A 16,452-nucleotide genomic window follows, 5' to 3' on the forward strand; every position below is an offset into this window, starting at 1 on the left:
ACTAAGAATAGGACAGTTATCCAGGTGTGAAGTTGGTGAAAGCACCAGATATGTGCCTGACCCTGGTCACCTCCCTCTTAGAGTTGACTTCAAGCCTAGCTTCCTCAACTACTGTTTTTCAAACATGTCCATGCCCAACCCTAGATTCTGTACATGCTCCACCCTTAATCCAACTGTTGCTTGAAAAATAATTTTCCATTTGCTCCTTCTAGTTCCCCCAAAGCTATAGTCCTAGTCAATCAAAGGCTACCAATTGACTCCTCGGGTCCATTTCTAGGTGACTGTCCCAGGCTACTGCTCTCCAGGAGACTCAACACTAAATAAAGGAGGCTGACCCCCTGCCCTCCCATCAGTAGCATTTACCAGCCAAAACAGTTTTAGCAGTGGGTACCGTCAATGACACAGCTAGATTCCCTGACATCCATTAGCCAGTGCCATGCCCCTTGGGGATGGAGTGTCTGTATGGCTGCCTTTGTCTCTTTGGATCAAAGAAGGCCCCTGAAAGATGTAAAATGGCTGCTTCCAAGCAGGAGAAATGGTCATTTAGTAGAAGTGTCTGCACTTCCCCCAAAACGCCATGAAAATTGCTTTAATCAACTCTGGCCATTCTAATCTCCACCAGAAGCTAGGATAACTCTGATTCCTCCCTCCCTGACATTTTACATTTCTCTTGGAATGCTACAAAGTGAAGGTGCTTCCCAATTTATGCCTTCAGGGTTTGGTTTCTCCTTGCTCCCTTTCTTGGCTGTTATACCATACATACACATAAATGCACTTCCTCCATTTATTCCATGGTATATGGGACCTGCGAATGAGTTCCACGATATTAAAAGTGACCACTAGGCTTCTTAACTGATGTCAGAAAAGATCTTGGTGAGCAAGTGAAGACCTACTATTGTCCACTAAGTTTAATTTAGGTCATCCAAGTTGGAGGTTAAGAACCTAGGCAAAGCTATTGCTGACCCTGTGGAGGAAGCCAGCGTTGGGGCATCAAACTCGGGGTTAAGTGGATTGAATGAGGAGTCGACACTCAGGCACTCTCTAGGGCTTTACAGACAGAACAGAGGTTTTTACCAGTGGATGGAAATGGGAAGATGGTGTAAATAGGAACCTTTAATGAACCAACCCAGAGGCCTCTCTACAGGATGGGTGCTTGCGGGGCTATGGAACTGTGGCACCTCATTTTTCCTAGTACAAAACCTGCCCTGATCTGAGTCTGGGAATGATCTCATTTCCCTGAGGGCTCCAAGCACCACATGATGTATATTAGAAAGGCACTTATATCCTCAGCAACATGGCAATTCCTCTTTACTTCTCTGCCTCCCTCTTTCTGTATTATTAGGCCAGGCCCATCTCCTAAACCTGAGAGAACTGTCAGGGTAAAGAGAAAACTGACCAGAGCTTGGACTTGAGCTGCCCACCCCAGGCCTAGAAATCTCCAAAGGTAATATTGAGCTGTGACTCTGACTCCCTCCAGGATTTGTTCAGTTTGAGCAGGTAGAGAATAAGATTTGTTGCTGAAAGTTCAATAATACAGTCCTGGTCTTAGCCCCAAATTAAACTTTTTATATCTGATAAGTGTTCTCCATATGCATGTTTGAGGTGACTCTGAAATGGATTAGGAAGTCATATCTTAAAATGTCAGAAAACATTATAGCACATTCAAACTTTTCTATCTGCTGCTTAACTTCAATATGACAGCCTCAAACTAGAGGAACAGAGACAAAGTATAACTGACCATAAGCAGGAAATGTTAACCTGCCTGGCTTCTTTCTTAGGCACAGTAAGAGAAAAGTGGAGGAAAACAACACAAGGATATCTTTAAACTTGACCTGTTTCAAAAGTAGCACACCCCGTCCTTTGGCCATTATTTGGACTAGGAATCCTTAAAGAACATATACGATTAGAGGGATTAGAACCCCCAGTTCTATTACTGGCTTATCTAGAAAACACAAATTATAACAGTTTAGATAAACTGAAAACTATTCTTCTGTGTGAGTTGGACTGGTTTCAGAGAATACTCATCACCATGTGGGAGGCTTTTTTTTAATGCAGGAGAAATCTCAAAATATTGTATTTATATCCGCTTTCCACTGCTGCCAATATAGTAATCATCTCCTACACAATCAACAATAAACAGCAAATGATGCAGTTCATAGAGTATTTTGCACTTGGGGAAAAATATGTATCTGAACTTGTAAAAAGAAATGTTTGGATTTTGTATTGTCTTTTTTATTATTATTATTAAAATACTAAATGAAACTCTTCAGCCTGGCATCTTTTCATCTATCTCAATAGTTTACACTAGAGCCAGAAAAAGCCTTGAGGAGGCAAAGTATCTTCTGGCTTCCAAGTAAGACTTGGCAATTTATCTGATTCCTAATGATTTTAGAATTTGAAAAGGCTTGTCTGTCTCTTTATTGATCTTTAAAAGCAGTATCAAAAATTATCTTTTTAGGGGGATCTAGGGAGTGGGAGAAATTTAGGGTATTGTTCCTCCTCACCACAGTACAGTTCACAAAAGCTGTCCAGGCCTCAGGTAGCTTAGTCACCTTCCTAGTTAAGGTGTTTCACTTCTCGCAAAGTACCAGCACTCAGGATCACCCAGCATATTTTTTTCTTTTTATGCAATACACTCTCAGCCACTAAATAGAATTCTGAAATATAGATCACTCAGCTACTACCACCATCACTATCCTCGAGGGTATAGGAAAGCTATCTCCAATCTCTCTTACAAATGAACAATCCCAATTTCTAGGCTCAGAAATGATACATAAAACTTAATAGTTGCAATTAGATAATACCCTGACATGAAAATTTAATATCTACATGATATAGCCATTTAAGAGTATGACTTCAGGAGCAAGGAAAAATGTAATAAAAAAAATATGTTGGGTTGGCCTACCATAATCTTGAACTATCCCTTTAGCATCTATAATGAAGATAGGGGCATTCGTTCCACAATTACCAAGCTCCTATTATATGCCAGGCAGCGAGCATCTGGTTGTCATAGCTTGATCACAATAGCCATGCTCAAGATCCACACTCAGGTAACTTTCTGATTATAATCGATCTTCCCACATAGATTTCCCAACAGGAGAGAGAATCCAGTTGACTTGGTGGCTGTGAGTATAAATTAATTCACTGGCATTCTATTTTATACATTTACTTCCTATGAGTTTGATTTAGTGTGACAAAATTATTGGAGTTATTTCTGATTTTTTAAACATGATTCTTATTTGTTCCCAAAAGCTGAACACCAAAGTTTGATACAAGCAGGCATACACATTTACCAAGGGAATAACACACCTTCTATCCTACTTTTCAAAACTGATGGATTTAGCTATATATTATATGGCATTATTCCAAATTATACAATGAGAAACAGTACTATCTTATTTTTGCCATTTATTATAATGTTAATAGTAGATCTATATAACTTTAATCTTGACATTTTTTAGTGATCTATTTCACAAACTACACTTAATAATTTATTTCCCACTGATTTTCATAATATTCTTCAAAATGAATATTAACATACTTATTTGAATTAAAGAAGAAAGTCAGATTTTTTCCTGACAGAAAGTCAGTCTGATTTGGTTGATTAGACTGAAGACTGGCTTTGCCAATTCCACAAATGGCAGATGTTTTCTATACAGTGAATGAGCTGAATCTGCACTTCAATATTTTAACAAAAAGATCCTGAAAACATGTCAATGATTAAAAGAATTTTATCAAAAAATATTGTGTTGGCAAAGGAGTATGGAAACCAATATCTGATTAACAAGGTGCCTCTGAGTAAAAAGGTAACAAATAATAATTTTTAATAAGACTGAAACTGAGACTCTAATGACTGTAACAAATCCTTTTAGAAGTTCATTGGTTTCTAATTCTTTGCTTTTAATAAAATTAATGGAGGACTTTATTTGATAGTGTTTGATAACAGATCCCTTTGTGACTGTTGGCATATAATTTAGAAAACCAAAGACTTAAGGAATATCATTGGAACAAATCTGTTCCTTTCCTAATTATGTGAACAAGGTTTCTCAATGCTTATATCTATAAAAATAAAAAACAGGTTGCACCTTATCTCTTCTATCATTAGGTAATACTCATCCAAGAATACCTGAACTAATTGGGGAGAAACACCATATTTCTCATTAATAGATGCATTTTCAATAAAAATTATACCTTTTAGGTTTCACAAGTTATAAAAATGTGTAATATATGTATGTTATTTAGTAAATTGTAAATTGTATACTAGTAATTACAGGAAGTGAATGGAATTAGGAGTTCAAGAAGAAAGGGAACCATATAAAATTTCTGTTAGAGAAGAGCTTGTTTATATATTTTTAAATGAATGATGGTGGTCATCAAATTTTTAGATACATTGAAGAATGATGTAACAGTTTCAGTTTAAAATTTCAAAATTTGCAATAAGTCAGAAATGATATCCTCTGCAATTACTTAAATTAATGATGGAAATTTTAGGTAGCAACTAAGAAATGAACAAGGGGTACACAGCTCTTCAAATTTCTTTTATGAAGTCCATTTTTTAAAATGTCTGAGGATCACTAGCCTATATATATGGAGGAAGCGGGGAGAGACAGGATGGAAGCTGCTAGAAATTATCTTCAATAATACACTCCAAAATACATTCCTCAACAATTCTCTTGAGGACCTGAAATTACCCACCATTAGAATCACTTCTTCAGATTCAGACATTGGTTTCCCAGATTTTTTGTTAAATGTGTATGAGAGAGGTGATTAGCCAACATATCAGGATCTGCAGAGAATATGAGAAAGGACAGATGTATTTTTTACTACGGAAACAGATGGTGAGGGGACAAAAGGTTGTGGGGGACAAACAGGTACATCCTGAGTGCTATTCCCTGCTGTACTTCTAACCAGCAACTCAAACTATAGGACAAACTACTTACCCTTTCCAAAATGGAACAGAAAGGGTACCACAGTGGTCAGGCTGTTTATTTCTATACCAGGAGGTATATAAAGGATTAATTATTAACCAAAGGAATAGACCATCAATTTTCTTTTTCTTTTCTTTCTTTCTTTCTTTTTTTTTTTTCCTTTTTAAAACATGACCGGTAGGGGGATCTTAACCCTTGACTTGGTGGTGTCAGCACCACGCTCACCCAATGAGCTAACTAGCCATCCCTATATGGGATCCGAACCCATAGCCTTAGTGTTATCAGCACCACACTCTCCCGAGTGAGCCTCGCGCCGGCCTTAGACCATCAATTTTCACTCAGGGCCTACCTAAGCTGAAAACCTGATGAGCACTCTGGTTCCAGTTCCACCTCTGCAAATGCTGTGCCAAAACAAAATACAATCGGAAAACAGGACGTCTAAGATTGAAAAGGTGATTTCTGGTGTAGCTCTTTCAGACAGGGGAGGAAAGGATCAGGATGTCGGCGCCCCCAAAGGCATCTTTAGTTACCATAGGCTCCAAACCCAGTACTTTGTAAATGTTTCCAGTTTACTTCCTTTTAAAATTATTTTTATTAAGTTGTTGAGGCGGGGGAGATACAAAAGAAACGAGTTAAAGTCGTGAATGGAGAAGGAAAAGTTTCTCATCTCATTCCTCCAGGCACCTAGTTTTTCTAAGAGGCGGTCTATCTAAGAGGAGTTCCTTATCTAACTCCCCTCTATCTTATTTATTTAATTTTTTACCGAAAGCTCACTCCCTTTTCATTTTCCCTCAGGTTTCTGGAAATTTCCCAATTGCAGCCCCTCCATGCTGGGAGGGGAAAACAGTAAAAGGGGTTGGTTTTGTTCACCCTGAAGCAAGCCTACAAGGAGGAATAGCGGGTTTTGAGGCTGCCCAGTGGTGCTGATGAGGGAATGAGAATGAGAGAACCCAGGAGGACCGTCAGGGCGCCTTCCCTCAGAAGGCGAGTCCCGCACCGCTCCTCAACATCGTCCTTATCAATAAGGAGCTATTAATACCTGCGATTGCTTCCTTCAGGGGGTTGGCTCGAAGATCAGTAGGCAATGCCTGCCGACTGCGCGCAGTGAAGCGCTTCGGGACCGTAAGGTGCAGTTCTTGCTGAGGGCGCGCCCGGGCCGCCAAGAGGAAGCCTAGGGGCTCTGAGCCCCGAGGGGGAGGGTCGGCAGCCCCAGCGCGGGCAGAGGGACCCGCGGGAACTGTTTTCCTCACATCCTGTCCCTTCGGTCCTCCCCGTACTCCTGAGCGCATCTTCTCGCCTGCCGGCCGCAGATGTGACAGCACAGAGCGCTCGTGGGCCTCCGTGCCCCACCTCAGGCCTCAGGTGGGCCGAGTCCCTTGGGCCAAACAGGTAGCGACGCCCGATTGCTATAGCAACGACCGGGCCCCGAGCCGCGCCCCGGCCCTGACCCGGGCGTGATGACGTCACCACGCCCTCCCGGGCGTTCGACCGGCCTCGCGAGCCGTGCGTCACCCCGGCCGGGGGGCGGGGCGGGGCTCGGCTCCAAGGGGCTCGGTTTAGAGCCGGGCCGCCGGGGCTTCAGGGGCCGCAGGATCAGCATAAGCAGGACGGCCGCCGCGGCGGAGGGGGGCGGGGTGGAGCGTTCCGTGTATTTCCTATACGGGTTCTGGGGCCCGGTAGAGGCGCTCCGAGATGAGAGGCAAGTGCGGCGGCCCTGGAACCTGGATATCGCGCGAGGCAAGCTACGCGCGGGCGGGCGGGCTATGGCGCAGGCGGGTTGCGAGGCCGGCTCTGGTGGCAGGGCCCGGTGCATGGCGGTCTATCGGCGGAGTAGCCCTCGGGGGCTGTCAGGTTGGTGGCTGCGGGAAGAGTGGGTCCACCGTGTCTCGGGTGGGAGGCCAGGCGGGCGCAGGGCACCGGGAAGGTCCCGAGCCCGGCGTGCCCACCCTCCTCCGGCCCCAGCCAGGCGGCCGGGCCCTAGACGGCAGCCTGGCCCGTCTCCCACCCGGGGTCCCTGCTCTTTCGTTCCGCTCTGCGACTCCTGCCCCATGACTCCCAAACGCCACCCGACTGCCTCGCCTCCAGCTCTGTGACCCCACATCCCACCCACTGACCCGAGACCTCACCAGGTAACCCTGAATTATTTATCCATTGACTGCTAACCTGGGAATTTCCTCAGCAGTTCTCAGGGACACACCAACCCAGTGACCCACCAGTTCTGATCCAGTTGACTCAGACGAACCCAAGATCCCCCAGTCCTTAGTGACCCCCAAACCTTCGCAGTGAACCCACTGGCCTGGTAACCCCTCCAGCTCTACCGTGTTTCCCACAAACTTGGTGGCTCTCCGCAAACCTCTCCTGGCATTCTCCTAAGCCATACTCGAGGAGTTTCCTACCCAGTTATCTTCTACCTACCCCTCAGTATCTTTGCCCTGTACCCAGTGTCCATTAGAACATGACTCGCAAGTGCCCTGGGCTTTTCTGGTGCTGAGGATGATGCAGAGATTAATATGAAGTAGCGATAATTGGAGGCATCAAAGAATTCTGGATTGAGTGTGTGGTCCCAAATTCAAGTCCCAGCTCTACCACTGTTGTGAGTTTGGAACCTGGGAGAAGTCCCTTCCTCACTCTGGGCCTCAATTTCTCATCAGTATTAGGTTGGGTTAGATGCTCTTAGAGTTTCCTTCCAGCTAAAACAGTAAATTCTGCAGTCAAGGAAGTGATTGTTTGCAGTCATTTTTGTACCCCACCCTAGAAGCTTACTCTTGTAACCTCCCCCCAGGGTACACTTGCTTCAAGAATCTTATTCCCTCGACCTACACTGTTAATAGTCCATACTCATTATCCTTGATGGGGCCCCATCAGTTAATGTGTTTGCAAAACAGTATAGCAGAGTGCTTCAGCTTGGACCACTCATGTCATAAGTAACCTAGGTACCAGTCTGACTCTGGTCCTCTGGGACTTTTGGCATACTATTTAGCCTGTCTGAATCCTCAGTCTTCACCTCTGCTAAGGGAGGATAATAGTGGTGCCTGAGATAACACATGCAAAGCATTTGGCACCATGCCTGGCACATGGAGCCCTTAAGTATAAGCAGTTGTTAATGGTGAGAAGTTCCTGTGGGTCTTACTCTGTCCTGGGTGCTATTTCAGCAGACAATGAACACTCGCCCTCTACCTTACATTATCTTTCTACTACTGACATCTCGGAATTCCCATCCTCTTCTCTCTGCTGTGGCCTCCTCACTTCTCTGGTTTTTTACCTGAAATCACCTTAATAATGATTGGCTTACTGAGCACCTACTGTGTGCCAAGCTTTGTGTATATAAGTTGTTTAACCTCTCAACAACCCCAAGAAGTATTTGTTGTATCCACCACCATTTCTCCTTCCCACTTTGTTTTCGGTTTGCTTTTAAATAAGTGAACCAGAAATTCATACAGATAAGTGGCAGAGCTGAGATTTGACCCACAGTCTTCAAAGAACCCACTTGCTCCATTACCTCTCTTGCCCCCAAACCTACCTAGTTTTCCAAGTCAACCTCAGCACATTGTTCCTTATTTTTTAGTAATTTTTAAACCCAACATTAACTCATTTCATGACCTCCAAGGTTTCTATTACCTTTTGCCCCATGATTTGGTCACTTTCTCATCCTGTTGTTCATGACTTTTGACCCCATATCCCTTGAGACGCCTACACCTTATAGCAGAGGGAAAATATCTTTTTAGGTTCATGGCTGAGGTCCCTAACAAAAGACAGATTAACAAGAGAAGAGCATACGAATTTAATATAAGTTTTATATGATGCAGGAGCCTTCATAAGGAAATGACATGAAGAAAAGGTTAAACCTTTGTATTTTTATGCTAGGTTTGATGAAGAGTGATAGCTGTGGAGAAATACTATAGGGCAAAAGGTATGACCTAATGGTGATAAACTGGGGGAAACTTAGCAAAGCCCATTCAGATTCATCTCTGTGACCCTGTATCTTTAGAGATAAGGATGTTTCTTTTCTCTGGATATAGGGAGGGCACGTCTTGCATAAGGGTCTTAGGACCTACTTCAGGGGCAAGTCAGAAAATCCTTCCAAGACTTTATGACCTGCTTCCGGGGAGGGGGGTGGGGGAAGGTGAGTCACCTTCCTGCTTCTGTCAGTTTCTCACATTGCCATATTTTGGGGTAGTGTATCCTGAATCCAATCAACATTAATACTTCTCGTCATCTTATGCCCGGATATCCTCTCGCTCTGTGAGTCCTTGGAGCTCCCAGCCTTCACCCCGTGATCTTACTCACTCTAAGGTTTCTCCCATCTCACTGGCACTTTACCACATCCTCTCATCTAAGGTCCTTACCCCTAGGAATCCATGTGTCCGTGTATTCTAAAACCCTCTAGCCCAGTAGTCTTTTATCCTGTGACCCGTTCCTATTTCCAGTCTCAGTGTTCTAGCTGTACCCCCCTTCTGCCATCCTCAGCTACATCCTGCTGTGTGAAACGGTCATCTAATTATCCCTTCATGTAGTGACCTCCTAATGTGCCCAGTTTCAATCAAACGGGCCCCTTCCACCCTGACATAAACCCATCCTTCAGAACCTAAACACCCTCTAATTTTAAGAATCCTCCTCTCACATCCCTGCCCAATATCCTGTGAGATCCTGCTTCTCAGATTTCTCCCTCACTTTCATGGCAGTGATTGCCTTTTCAAACCTGAATCATCTTTCACCATTCCCCTCTCCCTATCTTTCTCACAGGGCCTTCTCCTTCCTGCCTTCCTCTTATCTCACTAACCATCCTCACTCCACCAATCTTGATAACAAATTGATTACAATGTAAATCTCCCTCCCACCCCAACTCTGCCCCTTTCTTCCTCCACTCTCTTGTGCATCTAACTGCAGGGCCCCGCGAATGACCCAACTGCTCTCAACCCTCCTTCCTTCACACATGGCAGTGTCCAACCAAACTCATTGGCCTCTTTGGTTTGTCCAGAGAACTACACTTTTCTCTGGGGAACTGACTTTTTTATTGTTTTGTTTTTTTGGCGGCCAGATCCAAACCCTGGACCTTGGTGCTATCAATACCACATTCTAACCAATTGAGCTAACCAGACAGACTTCTCTGGGAACTTCTGATGGCTTCTGATAATAGATCACCACGATTTCCGTTATTTAGGTAGCAAGGAGAAAGCCCTTGGAAATCCTTCAGAATTGATCTAGCTCTGTCTCGTGGACACACTATCACTATCCTATCCTGTTTATGAAGCTACTTGCAGTATGTGTTCTCAGGGTAGAATGCTTTGAGTGTCAGCCTCTGCGCAGCATTGAATTATCCCCATTATTTTCCAAGCCCTGGAAGGACTTTCCAGTCCACTCCCACCTGAAGACTGGATGGTGAGTAGCAAAATGTGACATTAAAGATCCACATCCAAAAGTGTATTCTGCGGGTCATAAAATTCCCAGGTCTCCTTTAATGTCCTTATTGGCTGTACAGCTATACATGCAGCAGAGGGCAAAACTAGGGTTAAGAAAGAGATGTATCCTTGGGTCTACAAATTCTGTGGATAGATTCAAAAAAGAAGCTTCTGTTAAGCTTTGTTAAATCATTCTTAAGGCACAGGGCATATTCTGCTTTGTTTTTTTTTTTTAGTTCTTTGTGTACTTTCCTTACTCTCACCCGCACCCTGTGACTTCCTTCAGAACAGGAGCTAGATTTTCTTCTGTCATCTTAATCCTGTCCCTCATATTTAGCAGGAAATCAGTAAGTACTTAATGATTTAACTCAGAAATTCTGCGTCAATTACAAACAAGTAAAAACAGCTCATGTCTACATTCATTTTTTTAGCCACAATAATTCCCCCCACTCCAAAGCCCTCCACACATGATAATGGGCAAGTCTCTTGATTCACACAGTCTGGAATTTAGATACTTCCTTTTTTAGTCATTGCTCTGGTGGGGGAATGGATATAAGTGCTTTTTTTTTTTTTACAGTATATCTGGTAAGACTAGGGAGATTGCTGAAATACAGTGGTAACAAGGTCAGGGTCTGTCTTATATAGACCTGTTCTCAAGAAAACAGCTAGATTAAATATTTAGTGAGGGTTGCAGAGGATCAGGGGATAGAGGAAACCAAATTGGCAAAACATTGGTAATTGTTGAAGTTGGGTAATGGGTTCATTATACTGTTCTTTCTACTTTTGTGTATGTTGAAAATCCATAATAAAATATTTAAAGGGAGGGAAGCAGCTAGATGAACACAAATTTAACACCGTTTCTTGGAAACCACCTCAAAGCAAATGAGCTGCTGTTACTGAATCAGTACTGTTATTAAGTAGTATATTTAGTCCTAACCGATCTCTGACCTCTTCTGTTTGTGAGATATCAGGATGCTAAAGTAGAAAATAGCACCCTGCAGAATTCTGTACCTGGTAGCAGTTGTAACTTCTTGGCAACAAGCACCTGTTGCCCTGGTCCTTCCTTGCTTCCTAGCTCAGGTGTGGTTTCTGGTGGTAAAGGACTGGACTGGTCTGAGAAGAAGACAGGGCATTAGGTAGAAGAGGTGGCTCAGGGCTGAGGAGAGACCAGAGCTCAACTAGGGTCTTCCCCTTCTGGCCTAAAGCTTTCAGATTACTGGGAGATCTTAAAGGTATGGATATTCATTTATTATTATCTGACTGATTTATTCATTCTACTTAAATTTGGTAAATGTCTTCTATGTGCCAGATACTTTTCTAGGCACTGAGGATAGTGCAGTCCTCACCTATTGGGTAGTAGATGAAGGAGACACAGACAGTAAACAAACAAGTAAAATATAAGTTGAGAAAATTAAGCAGAGAAGGGAGATAGAGAGTGGCAGGAGTCTGGGTGTTATAATTTTAAATAGGGTGGTCAAGAAAGTTCTCACTGAAAAGACAGCATTTGAGCAAAGACCTGAAGTAAGTTAGGGAGTGAGCCAAGCATATGATATACTTGGGGACATGTATTCCAGTCAGAGGGAACAGCAAGTGCAAAGGCCCTGAGGCAGCAACGTGCCTGTTATATTAGAGAAACACGAGGAAGCCAGCCAGTATAATTGCAATAGGGTAAGAGAGGGGAAACAGAAGATGTTGGGGTGGGAGTGGATTGAGGGCAGATCATGTTGGGCCTGCTTATATTGTGAATTGTGAGTGAGATGGAAGCATTGGAGGATTCTAGGCAGATAAGTGACATGATCTGACATATTTTGAAAAGTTTGTTTTTGGCTGTTGTGTTTAGAATAAGCTGTAATGGGACAAGAGTGAAATGAGGGACACTGGTTAAGAGGCTACTGCAGTAGTCCAGGCCAGAGAAGTTGGTAGCTTGGACCCAAAGTAAAGCAATGGAAGAGTGAGAAGTGGTTGGATCTGGATAAATTTTTGAAAGAGGAGCCAACAGGATTTGCTGATGGATAGGATGGAACATATAAAAGAGAGGCTCCCACATGTTTGGCCTGAGCAACTAAAGGGGGAATTCCATTTACTGAAATGGGGGAACCTGGAAAGGGGGCAGGTTGTGTTAAAGGGAAGATAAAGAATTCACTTTTTTTTTGGCGGCTGGCTGGTGCAGGGATCCTAAACCTTGACCTTGAGAAATTCACTTTTGAACATGTCAAGTTTGAGATGTTTTTTGGACATCAAAATAAGATATTGAGTAAGCAGGTGGATACAGTAGTCCCCCCTTATCCATGGTTTTTGCTTCCCATTGTTTCAGTTACCTGCAATACAGTAAGATGTATACAATGAGACATTTTGAGAGAGACCACATTCATATAACTTTTATTACAGTATATTGTTATATTGTTCTATTTTATTATGTTATTGTTGTTAATCTCTTACTGTGCCTAATTTATAAATTAAACTTTATCATATGTAGATATGTATAGGAAAAAACATTGTATATATAGGGTTTGGTACTATCCATGGTTTCAGGCATCCACTGGGGGTCTTGGAATGTATCTCCCTCAGATAGATAAGGGGGGACAACTGTATACAAATCTGCTGGGTCCTAGTAAATATCTGCTCGCTCAGGAACTGAAGAACACTGTTACTGGGCAAGAGACAGAGGAGTGTGGTGGTAAGAACACTGGCAGTTTAGGTGTTAGGCTCAGCTTTTCCACCAGGTAGCTGTGTGATCCTTTGGGATGCCTCTGGCGGTGCTGGCCTATGTTACTTCATCTGCAAAATAACTGCTGTAGACTAGAAATGAACTATCTCCTCAGCCCCTCCCATTGGGAGAGATAATGAACTAAGTGCTTGGAGTAAACAAGATAATATATGTGTATTTGAGAGCATTTTGGAAACTGCTGAGCTCTACACAGGATAGTGGTGTTGGTGGTAAGATTCCTTCCTTTCTTCGCTAAAGTAATAAATATCCAGTGAGTGCCTGCCACGTGCTGGGTGCTGTGCTTCACGAGGATACAATGATGGAGAAGATGAATCCATGCCCTGGTGGAGCACTACAGACCAGCCCCCTGTATAAATACGGACCTATTCAGGCTTTGCTGCTAAGTGCAGAGGGAACACGGGGTTGGAGTCTCACTGTCTGGTGTGACATTAGCCAGGTAAAGCTTGTTCTTGAGTGTGGAAGAAAATAGTGAACATGGATGTCAGAGATAAGGCAAGATGGTATTCCGGATGAGGAAAAAGTGGTCAGCCTACCGGAGCTGGGGAAGAGTTGGGAGAGGTGTGATATGGTTGGGAAAGGATGGGATGGTGAGCCTCATTTCCTTCCCTCTTTCATTCTTCCATGCAATGTTTACTTCTTTGCTAGGTCTTTCTCTTAAGGAACTCATAGTTTTGTAGTAGATGAAGGGTTTCAAATCTGATCTCAGAAGTTTCAGTTAGATCTAATTCGCAATAAGTGGAACTGTATTAATCACTTGGTATCTGTGGGCACATTCTTTGTTAGGTGCTAATTAAGCCAAAAGGCATGCTCTCCGGGTACTTAATTTTTGTTTTTTTTTTTCCTGGGGGCAAGGGTGGGGGTGGCGCTGGAGGTATGGAGGATCCAAATCTGTGACCTTGGTGTTACCAGCACCACACTCTCCCAAGTGAGCTAACCGGCCAGCCCCCGGGAACTTAAATTATAATCAGAATAGCAGGAAGTAAGAGTGTGTGTTATTTTCCCCTAAAAGAGTCAAGTGTTCAGATCCTCTAACCGGCCACCTGTCAAAAAAAAAAAAAAAAGTCAAGTGTTATGGAAAACATAGTGTAGCAGTGTAATCCTTTAACTGCATCTGGAAGCTTTCCTTTGGTTGTGTTATCCTTTTGTCATTTAGGTGTCAGTGTTTATATTGTGAGGAGAGTTTTATTTGACCAGGTGAACAATAGTACAAGATATAGCCCATCCTAATGGACACGTCATCCCCAAAATTAGTTTAAAGTAGACATGTAGTCAGCATCTATCACTTAATAGAATGGGGACATTTTGTCCTGGTGAGTGGGGGAAAAAACATACAAAGCCAAGTACAGCTGAAGCCATTGTTTTTAACTGATGGCCTTAACCTGCCTCAGGTGCTGTTTTCTAAAGCTCCTGACAAACTACAAATGCCTCTTGCTCTGGCAGCTGTCAATCAAGGTTTAGAAATGTGAGGGTTTCCCAAAACCTATGCCATCATCTGCTTTACTGGTAGAAATATAGGCCTATTCAGGCTCCTCACTTACAGTTCAGAATCAGAGATGTTGGATAGACCATTCAAAGCTTCATGGTATGTTACTATCACCAACCAGAGGTCAGAATGGTTTTAGTACCTCTTGTTTCACACTCCCCCAGTGGTTGTTCTCCAGTGAATTGTTCATCTCTGAGAAGCCCAGATATAACTTGTTAGCCAGGCACTATATCTCATTGTGTAACTAACTGTTCATTTGTTGCAAGTCCCTGCTGCTTTAGGATGGTTGAAAAGCATGAGACCCATATAGTTAAGAACTGGGATGGCCAGTTAGCTCACTGGGTTAGATTGTAGTGCTGATAACCCCAAGGTCAAGGGTTCAGATCCTTTTACCAGCCACAAAACAAACAAAACTGGGGGCTCTTTGAGATTGTAGAACTGACCTGAGACTTAGATGCAGGGGATTTGGCAAGGCTACCTGAGACCAGAGTTATTTTCTCTGTCTGAGATTATCCTCTTAACCTCAGAAGTACTGTCCTGGGGCCACATGGAACAGTGAGCAAGAGAGGTAGTCCCTGCTTAGACCACCACTTAGCCATACCACACTTGTAGCCAGGCTGGGAACACACATGTCAGAGCCAGAATGTCGTCAGACCCTGTATAGACTTGTTTTGCCTCATGCTCAACCTGATCAGTTTTCCATATAATATCCCAGAATGGCATCCATTAATTGTGAAGCTAAGTTTTCAGATGTGGTTTTGCTGCAAACCTGTCTGGAATCCATCCTATCAGCACTGGACTATCCATGTCTCAGGAACAGAGACTCACAGATACTCCTGTAACCAACAAAGGGAGTACAAACCATGCTTTTAGATTTTCTTTTTTTATTCTTTTATGTATTTATTTTGCAGTAATACTTTCTCAAGGCTTATTTTTTTAAGTATAAAGATACTAGGGTACTTCAAAAAGTTTGTGGAAAAATAGAATTAAAAGATAATACAAATCTTTCTATGAACCTTTTTTTGTTTTATTTTGGTTTCCCATGAACTTTTTATTTTATTTTTTTTTGTCGTCTTTTCGTGACCGCCACTCACGTTCCTATATAGGATCCGAACCCGCAGCGGGAGCCTCGCCGCGCTCCCAGAGCAGCACTCTACCGAGTGCGCCACGGGCTCGGCCCTTCCCATGAACTTTTTTTTTTTTTTTTTTTTTTTTTTTTGTCTTTTTCGTGACCGGCACTCAGCCAGTGAGTGCACCGGCCATTCCTATATAGGATCCGAACCCGCGGCGGGAGCGTCGCTGTGCTCCCAGCGCTGCACTCTCCCGAGTGCGCCACGGGCTCGGCCCTCCCATGAACTTTTTAAAGACCCCTCATATCTAGTGAAAAGTCACCCTTCTGTCATTGTGCCCCAGTCACTCAGTTATCCTTCCACAGACAACCCTGGTTTAATTTCTTGACTCTCCTTCCACAGATTGTTTTTATGCCAGTGGCAGCACCCAAAAGGCACTGTTTTATACCTTGCCATTTTTATTTCATATATTTTGGAGATCTTTCCTTGTCAGTATGTAAGGATCTTCCTCATTTATTTATGTCTACATAGTATGGAAGTACCACATTGATAGACATTTATGCTGTTTCTAATTTTTGGCTATTATTACATGCAGGTATGCCATGAATAACCTTGGATGTGTGCCATTTTTCACACATGTGTATCTACCTATAGACTAGATATGAAATTGCTGGGTCAGATGGTATGTACGTTTGTAATTTTGGTTGATATTGCCAGTGTATACTCCCACCAACAATGTAAGACTCTGTTTCCCCACAGCCTCATGGACATTGCTTTGAGTTAAGACTATAACAGGGCTGGCTGGTTAGCTCAGTTGGTTAGAATGCATTGTTATAACACCAAG

General features: G+C 43.1%; 1 protein-coding gene across 3 annotated transcripts in view; it reads left to right on the forward strand.

The window, feature by feature from the left end:
• Window positions 1–6,524: 6,524 nt before the first annotated feature.
• Window positions 6,525–16,452, forward strand: part of ZNF76 (zinc finger protein 76) — a 37,279-nt gene continuing 27,351 nt past the window's right edge. For all 3 annotated transcript variants that reach the window (XM_063096864.1, XM_063096865.1, XM_063096866.1), the window contains exon 1: window positions 6,525–6,779. The gene's annotated coding sequence lies outside the window, so the exon portion shown is untranslated. The remainder of the gene's footprint in view (window positions 6,780–16,452) is intronic.

The sequence above is a fragment of the Cynocephalus volans genome, chromosome 5 (genome assembly GCF_027409185.1).
Source record: "Cynocephalus volans isolate mCynVol1 chromosome 5, mCynVol1.pri, whole genome shotgun sequence".
NCBI lineage: Eukaryota > Metazoa > Chordata > Mammalia > Dermoptera > Cynocephalidae > Cynocephalus > Cynocephalus volans.